Below are 19416 nucleotides of genomic sequence, written 5' to 3'. Positions count from 1 at the left end.
ACTGGTTTTTATTTTGAAAGCATTTTAAATTTATATAAGAATGTCAGAGCTCCTGAGTAGCAGTCCCCACAATCTGGGTGTTATTAACATGTCTGAGTCGTTTGAGAATGTTTCAACCCATTAACATGGACATACACACTGTATTCCAAGTCCAAGGATATTCTCCTAGCTGATCATAAAGTCATCAAATCTAGGCAGTAAATGATTAAAATTACCACCAAATGCACAAGCCCCAATCAAAATTCACTGACTGCCCCACCGCTGGACTTCAGGGTCAGGTCCCAGATCCAGTTCTGGGTTATATGTTCATTAACCTAAACCCAAATGGCGGACTAGGAATGGGCCTAACTACAACCCCCCCACACTCCATCTCCTGGCTGCCGTGAGCACTGAAGGCAATCCCTAAAATCACTCAGGGATACTGTGCTCCTGAGAAACACTTACTTCATGGTCATTAACAACAGCACGCTTCAGTTTCTACATTAGTAAAAATATATATACATAATATTGTTCAACGAATTTACAAAATGTTTGCAAAAAATAAGGCATGTCTCCCTCCAGTTGCTCTCTCAATTGTAAAGCCAAGAATCTTGTAAACCATTCAGTGATTTTTTTTTTTAATCTACATGGAAAAGTCCAAAAAGTCAGAACCTATAAAGTCCCGAACCCACTCCTTTCCAATCTGGTCCTTCCTAGGGAAGCACTGGGAAGACCATGAGCCATCCTTCCTGGACCTTCATGTCAAACAGCAGCTGAACATGCCACTTCTTCCCCAATATACAGAAATACCCATTCACTTGTGAAACCAATAAATCACCAATAAAAAGCCTTATAAAATATCCAGCAGAGAATAAAAACGTTGCAGAAAGTAGATACAATGTTAACAGCCTCTCAAAATCACAAGACTACTACGTGACCATGTAGGGACAACCAAAATTTTATCAAATAAATCTATAAATTCCCAACTTCAAAGTAAATGAATTTATAAATAGCAAACTTATTGACAGCAAATGCTACTTTCTGTCCCCAAAGCTTAATAATTTAATGCAAAATATTTACTGTGCCAAATGAAAGCTCAGAGAGTACTTTCTAAATTATCTTTTTCATTAAAAAAAGTAATTTCATTTATTATGTAATTCACACGCAAACATACAGAGAGGAAAAGTCTATGCTAAAAGTATATATTTCATTTTCATAAAGCTTACTAATTAATTCATGCTAAGGTAGGAAAAACAACAACTTTGAGATAGTGTCTATTTGACAACCTCATGTCCGACCATCTCGTGACCGTACAATATCCAGCTCATTCCCCGTCACCTCCTCTGATCCCTCTCCCCCTCGGGTTGATGCTTTCTTCTCCCAACGAGCCCCCTCCCACCAGGTCCTTATTATATCCATGCAGGGCTTATGCAGGCAGCCACGGCTGCTGTGTGCCTAGCAACAGCCGCGCCACACCCACAGAGCAGTGCCGGTGGTGTCCGTCCATCCTCTCGCTCTCATCCTCCCACCCTCTTGGGGATGCTCCCTGGGCCAGCCAGCAGGTGTACCACGCAGGACTGAGCACTCAGCAGTCCTGAGCACCCTGGCCTCTTAGGCTTCTCTGCACTACCCATCACCGTCTGCAAAAAGAAGTTTCTCTGACCCACACTGGGAGCAGCACTAGCCTAGGAGTATTAATGCACATATTTAGAAGGCAGTTAGGCTGCATGTCCACCTCATAAAACATCAGGACTATGTTCTATGCTAGGGCCTGTGATGTCTCCAGCCATAGGCTTATGGCCAGGTTTGTAGTATCAACCATGGAACAGTTCTCAGATCTAATCAGGAAGCTACTGGGTAATCCCACAACACTCTGGCCACTACTACACAAGCACGCATGTCTGGCTTGCAGGTCAGGATTGTAGCATGTAGGACCCAGAGCTGGCTAGACTACTGATGACTCTTCTCCCCCCGACGTCACAGCACCTTCTGGCACTGTGAACAGTAGGCAGCGGAGAGAGCTGCCAGCTCAGTGCCCACTGCTGTCTCCTGTCTCACATCCAGCACATGGCACCTCCTTCAGCAAAGGGCTCTTTACCATCTAGGCCTGGTGGTTAACCAAGGGCAAAGGCAGGAGCCTGTATTTAAGTTGAGATTTCAACAATAACTATGGCCCTTTCTTCTATCCCATGTGTATCTAATTTAACTTTGTATACCCTAAAGGCTCACCGAATTACAGAGTACAACCGCATTGTAATTTCTAGAAATGCAGAATGAGACAAATCTTCTGGAAGAAAACGTGGCGATACCTAGCAAAGTGGCAGATTCGTGCAGCAGCGTGCGACCCAGCATGCTCTTAGGGCTTCGGCCCAAGGACAAACAGGCAAACTGGAAGAAAAAAAAGATAAACATATCATTTTTAACAGCAAAAGACTGACTTGCAAGGTGAGGAACGGTCTCTACTTGTGGATATAAGAAGACGAAGCGTATCTACACACACCGCTGTGAATGACCTGAGGACATGCTGATAAATCTAACAGCACGCAGGAAAACAGCTGTGTAGGTACAGGAAGCCACTCTTGAAAACCTTTACCCCAGCACGCATGTGGCGGACAAGAGACAGTCCTCCTTCCACTGTGCCATGGGGACCTGGAATCACACAGATGTGTCCAGTCTGCTCACAGGCCCAAAACCTACTTCTAAATCTAGGAGAGGTGTGTACAAGTACAAACAGCCTTCTCTGCTACGGGGTGTATGTAGCTGCACATACATACATGTTTACCTTAGAACCGGAAGATGTTCCTAGAAACACAACCAGAAAAGTTTCCTATAGCGGGAGTGAGAAATCAGGTGGAGGGAACAGTGGCGAGGGCCAGACTCTCATTGTTTATAGGTTTGAATTTTAACTTGAAACCATATGAATATTAATTTTTTAAATCTTTGAAAGTAGAAACATCTAACATAGAGATGGTAGCTTAACCACATATAAAGTAAGTGCTTCACATAACTTAAAAACAATAAAGTAAATCCTAACAATGTTTTCTAAAACAAGTGTAGTAGAAATATCATAAATTATTTCCAGTGATCATATGAGCAGTAATACTGATGGTTTTATTCCATATAAAATCAAACAAGTAAGTTATCTTAATGTCATCTGTGACCAAAATGCTTTTAGATATGACAAAAGTTTAATACAAATACAAACTCAAAAAAACTAACTCTTGGCCGGGCAGTGGTGGCGCACACCTTTAATCCCAGCACTCAGGAGGCAGAGGCAGGAAGATCTTTGTGAGTTCGAGGCCAGCCTGGTCTACAAGAGCTAGTTCCAGGACAGGCTCCAAAAACTACAGAGAAACCCTGCCTCAAAAAATAAAAAAAAAAAAAAACCACAACTAACTCTTAAGAGCCTTTAAATCAAAAATACTATTTTTTCCCTTTTGTGGAAAGACCTGCTAGTCAGCTTAGGAACTACTATTATGCTCCCTGAAGATCCTCAAGCCCTTTTCTCTGTTCCTGTGTTAGTGGCTATTGTGATCCTCGTCTAGATCCGCTGAACTTATACTAAGTGGATTTTCTAAAAACATTTCCTCATGATCTAAGCCAGCTGCATGATATACCGGACTGTAAGGATGAGCTTACTTTTCCCTTCATTTATCAGTTCTACAATGAGTTGAACCCGGTGTGTCTTCTGTGACAGTGTGGTCTGAAGGCCAAAAGAGATTGACTCAGTCCGTAAGAACAGGATGCCCAGAATCCATGTCAACAGTAGGATGGACTGGCATCCTACTTGGAACCCCAACACTGCTAGGGGGTGGGGGAGTGAGGGGCTCTCCCTGGGCAGCCAGGTTAATGAGACTGCCTCAAATGACAAGGTGTATGTTACCTGAGCAACATTCAAGATTGACTTCTGGCCTCTATTAATACACATGTGTACAGACAGACAGACGGACGGACACACACACACACACCACACTATACCACACAGGAAAATCAAAGAAAGCAAAGGCAAAGGAATGCAGAAATAACAAGTGAAAGCCCCTCCCCCACTAAGAAGAAAACAAAGTTCTCAGCAGGGTGTTCAGGTGACCAAGGTATGGCCTCAAAACACTCACTAACCACGAATGCAATGGCTAACACAAAGGAGGGCGTTGGGCCTGCTTCTGCTAATCTGTGCGCACCAGTTCTCACATCTGGAATCTGTACCATGACCTCTACCTTAAGGGTGGAAGATACAGAAGCAGTTAGCACTTAGCAGCCCTGAGACAGGTGCGTGCCTTCAATGCTTCTGTTCTGATGCACTTGAGCACTGATTAATGTCAAATCCCCCCAGGATTAACTCAGTCTCCAGGGATGGAGAGGACCTGTCGCTCTTGCAGAGGACCTGGGGTCTGGTTTCAGGCACCCATCCATACCTCCTTACAGGAGATCTGGTGCCCCCTTCTGGCCTCTGGGGGCACTGCACACACAGGGCTCACAAACCTTCATGCATGCAGGACAACTAGGCTGGTTTCATACTCCCAAAGACCAAAGGTGACTTCCAATCAGGGGGAAACTAATCAGAAGAATGTGCTTCTGAATGCTGACATGCACTTGTTGTTACCGTTTCTCCTTCTGAAGTCAGTATTCTCACAGCAGAAACAGTGGCCAACCTCTACTGAAAGTTAACTTTCACAGAGGGGTATTAAGAAATGTAGTAACCGATTAAATGATGCCCAGCAAAAGTCAAGCAATTACAAAAATGACACTTTTCTTCGTAAAATCCACACTTGAAATGAAAACTAAAGGATCCATAAGACAGCTCAAATCACTCAAATCATCAGGATGAGTTAGTGATAAAATATTTTCCGAGAAGCATCTTAGAAGCTGGGCATGGGAATACACGCCTGTACTCCCACATTCTGGCTAAAGCTGGAGGATCTCCAGACTGAGGCCAGCCTGAGCTACATAAGGAACAGTCTCCAGAAAATAAAAATAAAGAAAGGGTAACGAATAAAAGAGCATCTGAGGACATGAATAAAATACAGACTGAAAAGTGTCTCCAACCGTAAGTCTCTCCACCAACGCAGCAATCCAATCAGACCAAATCAAATTGAACTAGAAAAAGTCCAGGTTTAATGGGTACAACGTTCCCAGATGATTTTCCATTAAAACCAAGCATCTTTTTCCTGGAGGCAGTTTAAATACCCTGTTGGGAGTGGCCTTGAGCATCTCTGGGGGGAGGGGCATCATTTGGTGGGCTTTCTGAGATGCTGTAGGGTTTGGAGAGAGATGGGGCAGGGGGCTTGGGGTGAAACATCCACCAGAACACATATAAATAATATAGAAGAAAGCTAGGAACATGATACATAATAATAGTCCAAATGAACAAAAAAACAAAAAAAGGCATTTTCCCACTATGTATTCTCAATTTGACTTCCCTTGATAAATGAGAAGCAGAAAAGAATCATATTCCCAAATCAACTTGATATATCTGAAAATTAATTTCTCTATTAATAAAAAGAGAACTACACTTTAGAAACAGACAATGGTTACATGGCATCGGAGTAGAAACACTAGTGCCGGAACAGAAAAGCTAAGGCTCTCACCTTTTAAACATTTCTTTAATTATTAGTATCACTGTGCACGAGCGTGTGTAGGCATGAGACTGTCACAGGGCCCATGTGGAGGGCAGAGAACAGACCTGCAAGTTCGAGAGCAACCCAATCTGCTACATATGAGACCCTGCCTCGAAACACCAAAACAGGTTCTAAGCACCATTTCCTTCTTTCAGTGTATTCTTTGCTGACTACTGACCCATGCACTGAGGGCCGGGAAGACAGCTATATGCATCTCCACCATTTTTCCCCCTTTTCTTTTTTTAGACAGGGTCTCTCTCACTAGATAGCCCTGGCTGATCTTGAACTTTCTAGGTAGACCAGGCTGGCTCCAAACTCAGCATTCTGCCTGCCTCTGCTTCTTGAATGCTGGATTTAAAGGAATGTGCCACCACACTGGCCAGATATTTTTTTTTTTTAATTCTCAGATACTTTCAAATTTAGCACGGATGTTTAAAGACTGGCTCTTGACATTAAACATTAGATTGCTACTTCAACAGTATATCATAAACTGAAGTGTTACAAATTCCACCTATTAGTTCACTTCCTTAAACATCTCTATTGACTTCCAGTATATACAACAGAAGAATGGTCACCAGCTTCAGCTCATCAGGGCACAGCCCAGTGCTGATGTCTAAGAACACAGCAGCGGACAGGCTAAATCAATGATATGTGGTCGATGAGAGCCAAGGATGACCCTGCAGGCACAGGGGATGGAGGAGAAGGGTGCTCTGAGGAGAGTAAATTACAACTTACATCTTAAATGCTAAGTAGGTGTCCACTAGATTGACAAAGCAGGGAAGTAAGACAGGATGCTCGGGGAATTCAGGACTGACACTAAGGACACTAGCAAAGGAAAGAGTGACAGATAATCAAGCAGGGAAGGCAGCTGAGGGACAGACTATTAAATGCTTCATTTAACAAGAAAATGTTGCTTGGCGTTGATCCTGAAGCGTCAGACCTTCATGGGAAATGCAGCCAGACTGTAATACGATCATTGGGGGAGAGGATCCAAGGTGGGGATGGCTTTAAATAGAGGAACTGGTTCCATGGTTCCCACAAAGGACTACATAAATGACAAAGGTCACACCCTCGGAGTACCTACTAGAGCAGGAGCTGGATGTTTGCTTTTATCTGCATATATACAGAACCTAGCTGAGCGTCCTCTAAAATGGTCCCAGTCCTTACTTTACAGAAACAAACTAAGAGACAGGGATGAGTAGAGGCCAATAATCCACAAATAAGTAAGAAGAGGCAAGCCGGGCTGTGTCTGATGCCAACACTTGACCCCACTACACTAAAGACAAAGTTACAAAACAAAAATGACAGAAAGACAGGGACAGCAGAGCCAGAAAGACAAAGGGTTTCTAAGGCCAGCTCATCACATCCACCCTGAGAGGTGATGAACACCCACACAGAAGAACGTTAACAACTCAACTCTGCTGTTTCCTCAAGCACAGTCACTGAAGTCAACACTGGCCACTTTTTGTGTCCTTCCTATTCTTTCCCTCTCCTTCACTGGTTGCAATCACCATGTCCTCCTTTGTTTACTACTTTGCTGGGATTTTTTTTTTTAACTTGTTAAAGTCTTGTAGAGAGCTGTGTGTGTGTGTGTATGCACTCACGCGCGTGTGTGCATGTGTGTGCACTCGTGTGTGTGCATGTGTGTGTGTCCCTGTGCATGTGAGGACCAGAGGACAATACCTCTGGTGCTCTTACTCAGGCACATTCACCCTGCTTTGATGAAGGGTCTCTCACTGACCTGGAGCTCATCAGCTATGCTAGGCTAGCTCTAGAGATGGGCTGATTTCAGCCTCCCCGACACTGGGATCCCAGGTGCAGTCACCAGACCAAACCTGTGGTGGTCTGAATGAGGAATGTACCCACAGGCTCTCATACATAACACTTGGTTCTCAGTTGGTTCGGGGAGGTGGTGCTCCGTTGGGGGTACACTTTGGTAGCACATAGCCTAACCCTACTTCACTGCTTCATGCCTGCTGTTAAACATGGGCTCTCTCTGCTTCCTGCTCTGGCTGCCTGCTGCCACACTGTCCCCGCCAGTATGGATTTCCTAAGCTTCTGGAACTATAATCCAAAATAAACTCTGCTATAAGCTGCTTTGGTCATGTTTTACCACAGCAGCAGAACAGTAACTAATACACAGTGTTTTACCCTTTACCAACTGAGCCTTCTCCTCCACTCTCCTCACAGGGCCTCAAAAAGCATAACATGCAAATTAAAAGAAACAGTAGCTTGATTTACTGAAGCCAAAGTATTCCTGTGTCTTATTCAGCTGCTAAAAATGAATAAAATCTACCATTTTTGGTTACTAGCAGCAAAATAGGTTAGGCACAGAAAAAGATAAGGATTCCCGTTTCCCCAGCTAGTGTAGAAACTTAAAACATTGGTCTTTTTGTTAACCACGAGCAACAAATCTCTCAAACTCCCAGCATTCTGCTAACTTCCACCTTCTTCTAAGCCTTGGTCTGCAGCTGTAGCAACTGAACCACGCTGCCAACATTCAGGTGTCAGTCTACGGACGACTCCAGACAACTTAAGTGCGCCTAACTACCTCGTTCAGCTGTGAGGTGAAGCAAAGGACAGCATAATCCAAGCTGCCAAAGGCACCCCTCTTACTTCTGTGGTCCCCCTGCTCTCGTTCTGAGCGCGTCAATTTCTATGGTCAGCACAACTGCACAGGCATATCCGGTGCAATCCCTCCTGAGCACCGAGCCCAAGGCTGACGCTCTCAGCTGGGGTAGGATAAAGCCAGCTGCCCCTGAGCTCACAGACCCACCTCCGCAGGCAGGCATCCAGTTCACGAGAGAAGTACAAATGCAGCGCAAATATCAAAATTAGTAAATGACAAGCCAGAAATACGTACTCAACATGACAGCAGGGAGGAAGGGCAGTGCAAGTACCTTTCCGCCATCGTGGAAGCGAGGGTTACAGTAAAAGCCCAGTCGTGTCCAGGCAATGGGGGTGGGAGGGTAGGGGGTGATGTTCGTTAGTTAAGGACAGCATTATAGCACAGGAGAAACTAGCTACATTTGATTTTACATTAGAAACCCTGACATTTGATTTCTAGAGCACCAAGTATATAGAGTAGCAAAACTGGGTGTCCTGCAGAATTATATATTGGCCAAAAGTTTAGTTTTAAAGTGTATCTTCCCAAACTATATCCTTATTGCTTTCTGTCATTACGGGAACACACACCTACCTACTAAGTCACTCCTGCTTCCGCCCCAGCACCCAACTTCTGTAACCTTCTGTTTTGACACTCAACAATTGTATACATATATTTTCACATCCATATATGTATATACATCCGTCTCAATGGTTTCTGCTGCGAGCTTTTGCTTTTTTTTGCATCCCAGGACCTGGACACAGGCTAAGCCAGCCCCTCCACCACTGAGCTACATCCCAGCCTCCTCTAAGTTTTGAGGAGCACATTATATAATTAATAAGGAACATCCCATGCTCCTACCTTAGACTCCACAGCTTCCTTTAACCCCCACGGACTTGCAGAGCAGATATGCAATGAATATTGTATTTAAAAAGCTCTGGTGGCATGAGAATTACATATTACACTCATATGACTATCTCATAAACGCTAAATTAAAAACATTTTTTAGCATTACGACCTACACATGCAGTGGCAGGGTAGTAATTAAGAACAGGCAATCCTTCAAGCACGAACTGGTGGGATGGGGTGACTAGGAGCATGCACAGCCTATCCAACAAGAAGCGATGCATTTAGCAATGGTCCCCAGCCCTGCCACCGAAGCCGGCTGACTCCTCAGCTACCTGTCACTAATTAGCCATCCGATCCCAGCTAAGCCACACAACAGCTAAGCTTCCTCAACTATAAAAGGCGAGGGTGTATAATGACCTAGCTCCTGGGTGGTGGGGGGAAATGAGTTGGAGTGAGCTGGGATCAGGACTTGGCACTCGAGAACCAGGAACTTTATAATAGTGGCAACAGCGATATTACCATCATCAGAGCTCCTGGGTCATTTTTAATCAGACACACAAGTAACAACACCTTTCACCTGCATGCCCCTCCCCAGCTTAAACGCAAAGCTCTTTTTTAGAAAGACCAGTAACATAAAGAGCAACAGAGTTTAAAACTCCACTTGGAGTTTCAAAAGTTTTTTTTTTTTTTAATCCTGGCTCTGATATAAGCCAGTTATAAATGAGAATTAAGTACTACAGGCAAGTCATTCTGACTCTCTGCACTTCGGTCTCCGTATTTGTAAAGTCTGATAAAGCACCTATAACCTAAGACTGTCCTTAGGACTAATGAGCCAAGGGTAGCCTCAAACGACAGGCACAGCACCCAGTCTGCGGTCAAGCTAAGGTTCGTTCCTCATCCCCTCCCCCACATCTCAATGGAATGTCTAGTTAAACCCATATTCCACCTTGATAAAGTTCATGTTGGGCTGAAGCACAGAGAAGGACCAAACACTGGCATTTTAAAATGCTTCTACACAGTGTGCTCAATACATCAGTTACTCAAGGTCACATGCTTGGGGAGGCAGCGTGAAAGTCAGCCCTTTCAGCTAAGGAAGCTGCTCAGCAAGATCACCTCAGCACAGAAGAAAAGCCAATCTAATCCCTGCAACACATGCAAGACTAAGTTTCTACTGTGCCACAGCATAAAAACGAGAGATGGGCTCCTCCTAGGAACGTTTCCATTTTTAAAAGTATCTGGGGAGCAACCATGTGCGCAGCAGAGTAGGGGCTTAAAGAAAATCCGAGGTAAAGAACATTTTTAAAAGCATAGAACTAGACTGATTCAAAAGGACAGCTAGATTTAAACAGAGACAATCACTAATCAGATCTCCATAAAGCAGGCGAACAGCAAACAGATCGTGGGAGGTTTGGATGTACTGGAAATCACTGGTGAGCGGCTACGTGAAGGGAGCAAGGAAGCATTCCACCAGACACACTCACTCACAAAAGTATGCATTAATTCAAAACCTCGCCAGACTGGAAAGAGAAAAAAAAGTTTAAAGATGTTTGCTCTTATAGTTAGAATGCATCACTGAGTAACTTCGTGTAATTGTTAAGGTCCTGGGATACGTTCACTACGGCCTTTAAGGACTAAGATTCACACAAGCCAGGTTCAGAACGCAGTGTCTATCCAAACATGAAAAGTCCTCTCAAAACGCACAGCCCTAGTAAATAAATAACACATGCTAGCAGAACAAGGCCCCATAAAACTGGTGAAATATTTAACTGTACCAAATATTTACAATGATGGACTGCGTACCGATTCCGCCTCCTCTTTTCCTCACGATTTGTCATTCATTGTTTAAAAACAAAAACTTAACAGTATAATGAACAGAGACTGGGTCTTTCAAAAGATATACAATAGAACAGTTTGTTTTAATCCTCTTATCGGCCTCTCCAATTATGCAATCATTCCACAGCCGGGGGGGGGGGGGGGGGGGGGGGGGGAGATCACAGGGCTCTTTCCTTGACTCGGGGGACACTGAGGAAGTGTATAAACAGGTAGGTTGGGAACAAACGTTTCCTTGAAACTAAAGTGCCTCAGGGGCGTCCGTTCTAACTCGGTGCCGAGTGCTCCAGCCAGCCATTACGGATCAATGTTTTAATCTCCAACAACCGGCAACTCTTGACGTGCTGCAGCGTCCACCCGGCTCCATCCCTCCCCAGCCTCCAAGCTGCTTCTCCGCGGGCGGTGGGGCGAGCACGGCGGGGCGAGCAGCTCAGGCGGGGGATGGAGGGGAAAAGAAGCCGGTTCACCACTCCTGCGTCCGAAGTGAACCCGGGCACCCGCTCTCGGGTCGGCGACCCCCACACATCGCCGGCCAACCGCGCCGCCGGCGACTTCGGCAACTCCGTGACCCAGGCCGCGCCGGGCAGCCAGGTGAGCGCCGGGGACCGCTCGGCCCGCGGAGTTAATGAGTAACCTGCCGAGCCGGAGCCGCCGCCCTCCGGGTTCCCGGGGCTCCGCAGTCGGCGGGCCACATCCGCACCCTCCCCGCCGCCTTCCGCACCTGCCCGGCAGCGCTCCGGGCCGGCGGAACCAGGGGGCGAGAGAGCGAGCGAGGCGCCGAAGGGGGGCGGTGCTCACACCGCCGGAGCCTCTCCCTCCCGTCGCCGCCACTCACCTGCCGGACCCGCCGCGGCCACCGCCCGCGCTCAGCGGCGCTCGCTCGCAGAGTCGCAAGGGAGAGCGGCCCCGTCCCCCTCCCAGCTCCGGAGACGAGGAAGACGGCGGCGGATCGACCCCGCTCCACTCCGGGCGCTCTGCGACGGGAGCCGTGGAGGCAGAGCCGACCGCGCCTGCGCAGAGCACCGGGCGGGGAGCCGGGAGCGGCCGTCCCCCGGGAGAGGGGGCGGGACTAGAGGCGGGGCCTGGGGGGGGCCGAGGGGCTCGAGCGCTGCGGCGCCCCCTGGCGCCAGGAGAGGCTCGGTGCAGGATGCCCCGTGCGGAGTCCTGGGTCCTCTAAGGGCCGTTTCCCTGGGAATCGCTCTGGCTGGGCCCCCTGGGGCTAACTTGGAGGTTGCTGAGCACTCCTGGAATGGAAAGAGGCTTTGACTGTCTGAGTTGAGGACGAGCAGAACCGACCTGAGATTCGGCGTCCATGGATACCAGAAGCTGAACCCGGGAGTGTGCGGTGGGCTTGCGGGTAAACCCAGGTCCTTTCTAGCAATTTTCAGAGAAGGTCGTTCCTATGTCGGCCTTCTCTCATGTGTATGGGAACTGTTTTTATTGTTTTGTTTTGTTTATTAAACTTCCCACACTCGGTCTTTCAAGTTGGAAAAGCCAAAGTACAGACGGAATCAAGCTCCGATAGAAGGGGAGAGGGACAATCATTCCCGGTAATCGATCAATGTTGTGATACTCAAAGAAAGGGGCTGTCTTTCTGGGTTGAGTATATCTAGGAGGTGATAACAAAAAGTAGGTTGTGTGTGTGGCTCCTGCGACCAGCCACCTACTGACCTCTGTGACCTTGAGCGCGTTCCTCTGCAGACACACCAGCCCTCTCACTAAAAGACAGTTGTAAGAAGACCTACCTCACGGAGGTTTTCAGAGTTTAAATGGTTTAATATATGAGATCAGTGGACTGTGCCACAGAGTGTCCGGGGAATGTAACCCTCCTACAATCCAACAGAAACCTAGAAAATCATTTACTGTTTAATAATTCATCTCCAATATATTACCAATTCTTATTTATTCTAATTCCCGAAGAATTCTTCACTTTTCTCCTCAGATGAAGCCTTCATCATTCCTAGACTCCTCATCCTCCCTTATGTTGTGTCTTTATCTGTTTATTGCTTTCCATCTCTGCACCTGCTAGACAGAAACACACACACATACACACACTTTTATCCCGTGTAGTCTCTCACTACTTAGCCCAGACTCCAGTTCCTTTGTGAACCATTCCCTAACCCTATTAGTGGTTCACTGTCCTTCCCTGTGTCCCATAAAACTTTAACTCTTGCACGTTCCACACCAACCGTTACTGGACTTTCCTCTCTTTTCTCTTTAGACTGTGTCTTAGAGTAAGCACACGGCCTGGAGCCAGAGAACTCTGTAAATGTAGGAAGAGGACATGACACACAAGCAGAGTGCACTCTTTGGAAGATGAGCTCTTTACTCAGTATAAGACTCAAGACATCATGGATCATGGGTCTACAGAAAACGGGAATACTGGTCTGTTTGAATCTCACAGTGACCTACGTACATAACTGGCCACAAGACTCTCTGCAGTCTTGGAAAGCAAGTCTAGCGCAGTTTGAAAATGAGTAGAGATCCTATGGCAGTTTGAATAGGAATGGCCCCATAGGCTCACAGATTCGAATGCTTGCTTATTGGGGAGTAGAACTACTTGACAGGGCTTAGGAGGTGTGGCCTTGTTGGGGTGAGTGTGGCCTTTATAAAGGAAGTGTGTCCCTGAGGGTAGGTTTTACGATTTCAAGAGCCCAACCTAGATCCTGTGTCTCTCTCTTCTTGTTGCCTGTGGATCCAGATTTAGAACTCTCAGCTACTTCTCCAGCTACGTCTGCCTGCATGCCACCAGACTCCCAGCCTTAACAGCAATGGACTAAACCTCTGAAGCTGTGAGCCAGCCCCATTTCAATATTTTCTTTTATAAGAATTGCCATGGTAGGGCTTGAGAGATGGCTCGGCAGTTAAGAGCACTGGCTGTTCTTCCAGAGGTCCTGAGTTCAATTCTCAGCAACCACACAGTGGCTCACAACCATCTTGGTGCCCTCTTCTGGCCTTCAGGTGTACAAGCAGGCAGAAAGCTGTATACTAAATAAATAATAAATTAAAAAAAAAGAATTGCCATGGTAATGATGTCTCTTCATAGCAACAGAACACGGACTAAGACAGAAGTTGGTGCCAGGAGTAGGGTATTGACAGGCCTGACCATGTTTCTTGGTGGGATGAAGACTTTGGGACTTTGGATAAGGAAAGCAGTTGAATGCTTTAAGCAGGGCTTAGTGGGCCATCCTAGTAGGAGCATGGAAGACAGTGGTGCTAAAAGTGGTTCCAGAGGAAAAGAGTATTAGTAAGTGGCCTAGAAATCGGTTTTCATGACATTTTGATGGAAAATGTGGCTGGTTTCTACCTTTGTCCAAAAAAATTGCCTGAGGCTAAAGTGAAAAATTTTAGATTAATAGCATTGACAGCCTAGTATTGACTGTGTCGCTTGGTTATTAATGGCTACTCTTAGGTAGATCTATAATGAAAAGGAGAAAGCTAAGCAAGGAAAAATACAAAATGTCCAGTTTGGGAGAAAAGTAACACCAGGAAGTATAATGGAGTGAAGTTCAATGTTCAAAGAGATTAAAAATTTAAAGAAAAATCTTATCCTAAATGAAATAAAGGGAGTGGTGACGTCGGTGTAAGACCTCACCCAGACAAGCTTCCAACTTGTGGAAAGGAATTAGAGAAAGGCTGAGGCCAAGCAGTGGTGGTAGTCATGCTATTAATCCCAGGACTCAGGTGGCAAAGGCAGGCAGAACACTGAGTTCCAGACCAGCCTGGTCTACAGAGTGAGTTCCAGGACAGCCAAGTTGAAGCAATGAGTTAAAATGTATTTGACTGAGGGGACCATGTTCCATTTCCAGGAAGTAAAAGAATGTGGCAGCTTCTTTAGAGTCAAGAGTACAAGAAAGAAATGTGTTCTGGAAACTCCTGTAACAGCTGGAAGCTGAACGCATACATAGAGCTGTGTCTACAACCTTCTTCCTTAGACCAAATATAGACAAGTTTGCATTTGAGAACACTTTCCTGGTGTGAGAAAATGGAAATGAGAAATCAGGAGGGCTGAAAGGCTTAACAAAGACCTTAGGTTCTAAACTGTGTGATTTCCTGAAAAAAATAATCACTCTAACAAGTTCTATTCATTAAAAAAAAAAAATGTTGGTAATTAGCCTCTCTCTCTCTTTCTCTTGAGTCATACATTAGGAAAATATGTATTTACTCTGTGCCACAGTGAGAGCACTTCCTGGTTTCACCGAATTTAGTTTCCTCACACCCTCCAAATACTTAAAATAATTCTCCAATTTTGTTTAATACTGCTTTGAGTGGATTCCTGTTACTGGCCACCAGAACGTAGCCTTTTAATATTGTTTTACATCTTTATTTATAGAAGTGGAGTGGTGTGTGCTGTGATGTGTGTGGAGGTCAGAGGACACCTTTCAGGAGTCTGGTCTCTTCTTTCACAGTGTGGGTTTCAGGGATTGAACTCAGGGCATCGGTTTTGTGGCAAGCACCTTCGGCTACTGGGCCATCTTACTGGCCCGCTCTGTTTTTTATGAGCCAAGCAAAGTGGTATATGCTTGTAATGCCAGCACTCTCAAGGCTAAGGCAAGAGAGAACTGTGAGTTCAAGGACAGCCTGAGCTACATTTAAAAAAAAAATCCTGTATTAAAAGTGGGAAAAGGTATTTTTTTTTTTGTAAGAAAAAGCACATAGGGGCTGGAGAGATGGCTCAGTGGTTAAGAGCACTGACTGCTCTTCTAGAGAACCCGGGTTCAATTCCCAGCACCCACATGGCAGCTCACAACTGTCTGTAACTCCAGGATCCAGCACCCTCACACAGATATACATACAGGCTAAAACACCAATAAAATAATTTTTTTTAAAAAAGAGAAAAAAAAGAAAAAGCACATAAATCAAATAAAATACCTACATCTCACACACGTGCAGTCAGTCCAGAGTGAGTACGGCAGACATCTAATAGGCAGGAACTCCTGTCTTCATCTACTGAACAAGCGACTTCTACTTTATGATCCATAATAGCTGTTCAGGCTCCAATAATCACACCCCTTTCCTAGCCAGCAGAACAGGAAGTGGTGGCAAAAAAGAACACAGCCTTCGATTTAAGGCTACTTATAAACCATATTGGCCAAGTATAGTCTCTTCTGGGCAGCTTTGTGCCTAGCTAAACATCTTCTAGCACTAAACCAGAAGGAAAGAGAGGGAAGGAGGGAGAGAGGGAGGGAGGGAGGGAGGGAGGGAGGGAAGGAGAGAGGAAGGAAGGGAGGGGAGAGGAGAGGGAGGGAGGGAGAGAGGGAAGGAGGAAGAGAGAACCAGTATCAGAGGTAGCTAGTATTCTCTAGCTCACCATCTGAGGCGATGCTTAGGACAAGAGCAGCAGAGCTGATGTGAGACAAACACGGAGCAAAGATGCTGCAAGTATAAAGGCTCTCCGTGTGCTCTGAGATGGCGAGCAATTAGAGGAGTTGGCTCATGGAACAAGTACAAGTGGGAAGAGAAGCCTAAGAAGACTCAAAAGAGCCACAGACCTTCAAAAAAGGTGACTGTGGAATGAAATGTGCTCCAGACAGGATCTTGTCTCTCACAAACGTCATTCCCGCCCCTTGACAATAAGAAACATCTTCCTGTTTCCTTTAAGTGGAGGAATTTCCAGCTTGGGAAAAAGAAATTTGAAAGTTATTGTCACCCTTGCACATACACATATTTACACAAGGATATTTTTAATTTGTATTTACGACACATGTTCCATATAGCCAATCTCTAGAACGGAACATCAGCGCACAGTGGTGGTCAGTTAGGAGATCTTCCTGATCTTGATTTGGTAGGAATCACAAAAACTACCGACGCCAGCAGGAAATGTGAGCCACTTGGAAAGGCTCCATACCTGCTATAGAAGGGGGGAGGAATGCTCCGGTACTTTTGAAGGCAGAAGCTGTGTTCTGTGATTTTCTTAGTCAGCCATTTTGCCATTAGCACGCTGAAAGGGCCTCTTCCTCGGGTAAGAGCAGGAGTTACAGCTCTTGATACTCTTCATGCCCGTGCTCCTAACAGTTTCCAGTTAGGGCAAAGACTAAGCAATGTGTGCAGTTTGAGTTGATTTTAATGCAGTCAGCATCCTAGATCTGCACAATCTTGTTAATGAGATATTTCAAGGTCAAGGGCTTTGGGGAATTGAAGAATATTCCCACAGGCACAACTTATCCAACGCATAGGGACCCAAGGGAATTTGCTTTCATACTGTTCTGATGAAACAGCAGAATACACTGAACTTGGAACCACAGGAGGAAAGGGGCTTTTGTTTCAGGAGGTGAAAATGCTAGCCTTAAAGTAGGCATGAGGACTGACCCAGAGCTTAAGGGAATTGTGAATTCTGAAGAGTTAGCCTATTTCTCTAGAAATACAGAGCAGATTTCAGAAGAGACATATCCTGACGAACATGAATCATACTTTAAGTTTCTGCAGCTGTATTTGATACAAAAACCTGACAATGTGTTGAATCACCAACTGCCTCTCCAATGTGTACAGGGTGGTTGCAAAAGGAATTTAATCTCACGGATCTGCAAAGGCGCCATTCTATCAAAGATCTAGTTGGAATTTGAGAAGTAGCATGTGAAACATAACATTGTCCTACATTTTAGTCCGTGTGGATTTCTTTCATAGCAATACTAAAATACAGGCAAAAACAACAACAACAAAAAGTCAAATTCAGCTATCCTTCATGTGGACACAGTTGAGACAGCTTAACAAAGTGTTTAGTTGAGGACATAGCTGCATTGTCACTAACGTAGTTCAAATTAGTCAGCAAGTTTCTGGGGGGTTGTTGTTGTTTGTTTGTTTGTTTTTGTTTTGTTTTTTGAGACAGGGTTACTCTGCATAACATCCATAGCTGTCCTGGAACTCACAGAGATCTGTCTGCCTCTGCCTCCTGAATGCTGGGATTAAAAGCGTGCATCACCACCGCCTGGCAAGTTTTATGATATAACCCTGAGTACCTGTGTAAACAATTCTTTCCAGATAAGTGGATACTTGGGACTGCATGGAATGGGCTCTCGCCCCAGTTTGCTACCAGGAATCCAACTCAAAACCTAAGTGACCCAGAAGATTCTAGAATCTGACATTGAGGAAAAATGTGGGAAATGGATGAATGTTGTGAAACCTAGTAACTTATAATGAGTAAATAAGTAAGTATAAGAATACTTGATCCATGTTTTGAGACCCTTAATTTTCAATGTATTATAATTAGTAGGCTTTAAGTAAGAATGAGCCAAAAGCTGTGAGTCACCCTTGATTTGATAGGCTATATTACCACATTTTTATAAGCATGGTACACAAACCATTTTGAAGGACTTTATTTTATTCTAAAAATCCATCATTTTAGCCAGGTTGGTGGTGGCTCATGTCTTTAGTCTCAGTACCCGGGAGGCAGAGGCTAGCAGGTCTCTATGAGTTCGAGGTCAGCCTACTCTACAGAGTGAATTCCAGGACAGCCAGAGCTACACAGAGAAACCCTGTCTCAAAAAAAAATAGTTACTATTATTATTAACATAAAATGATAATGAATTAATTTTAAAAATCCGTAATTTTGAATAGCTGACAAATTTAGGCTGCTGCTGTAGGGTCCTATATGCTGTGAATATGTGTTGTTCTCATTGTTTGATAAATAAAGCTGCTTTGGCCTATGATAAGGCAAGACAGAGACAGGTGGGAGGGAAATCCAAGCAGAGATATGGGTGAAGAAGAGCAGAGACAGGAAGATGCCAGGCAGCCACCGAGAGAGCAAGACATGTGGAAAACAAGGTAATTAGCCACAAACCATGTGGCAAAGCATAGATAAGAAATATGGGTTAATTTAAATGTAAGAGCTAGCTAGCAATCAGCCTGAGCCGTTGGCCAAACATTTATAGTTAATATGAGCCTCTGAGTGGTTATTTGGGAACTTGGGGGGGAGGGAGGGGCAGTAGAGAAATCTCCGTTTACAGGCTCCATGCATTTAGATTTCTAACTTTTCCTAAAATGTAGATACTGCTATACTGAAGCATTAAAGAGGAGTCCTGGTGTGAAAATGACTGAATGTGTTCCTGTTTCTTCATATTCAGAAATCATTTAAGTGCTAAGGGGGGAAAAACCTATTTCCCATCCCTCAAGATTCAGAAACATTTCTTTTTAATCTCACAGACTAGGATACCATTATGCTGTCCAGCTTCCAAATCACGGATGAATGTTAAAGAAAGCAGCTGAGATGCAAAAAAGTTGTGTGGGAGAAAGGAGAGCACACACACACATACACACACATACACAGAGAGAGAGAGAGAGAGACAGAGAGAGAGATCTGCAGCAAGAAGTCTCAGCTAGACTACGCAAGGAAAAGAGCAACTCCTGGCCTGAGAGTTTTGCTCAAGAGTGAAATGCCTGTCAATCTAAAAAGTAAAACTATAGAGGATGGGTAGAAAGCCCAGAAGGTAAGAAACTCCTGGAGGGAGCGAAGTCCCATCTTTCTTTTATAACCTGGGGCTGTAAGAGCGCCCACTCAGCGGAAGCTCCTGCATATAGCAGGTGTAGAAAAACTCCCTTGGT

At 45.1% G+C, this 19416-nt stretch overlaps 1 protein-coding gene across 2 annotated transcripts in view; it reads right to left on the bottom strand.

Moving 5' to 3' along the window:
• The window catches only part of LOC121459736 (RAB3A interacting protein), a 45072-nt gene extending 33177 nt beyond the window's left edge, over positions 1-11895 (bottom strand). The window contains exons 1-2 of one of the 2 annotated variants that reach the window (XM_041669725.1): positions 11714-11895; positions 2289-2367 (exon numbers count right to left, since the gene is read on the bottom strand). The gene's annotated coding sequence lies outside the window, so the exon portion shown is untranslated. The remainder of the gene's footprint in view (positions 1-2288; positions 2368-11713) is intronic. The other variant, XM_041669716.1, reaches the window with a different exon arrangement.
• Between the last annotated feature and the right edge of the window lie 7521 nt (positions 11896-19416).

This window comes from Microtus oregoni, unplaced genomic scaffold, assembly GCF_018167655.1.
Source record: "Microtus oregoni isolate MIOR12 unplaced genomic scaffold, Mior012 000001F_ref0000356, whole genome shotgun sequence".
Lineage (NCBI taxonomy): Eukaryota > Metazoa > Chordata > Mammalia > Rodentia > Cricetidae > Microtus > Microtus oregoni.
The sequence above is the reverse complement of the archived record's forward strand: the minus strand, read 5'-3'. Positions and strand labels throughout refer to the sequence as shown.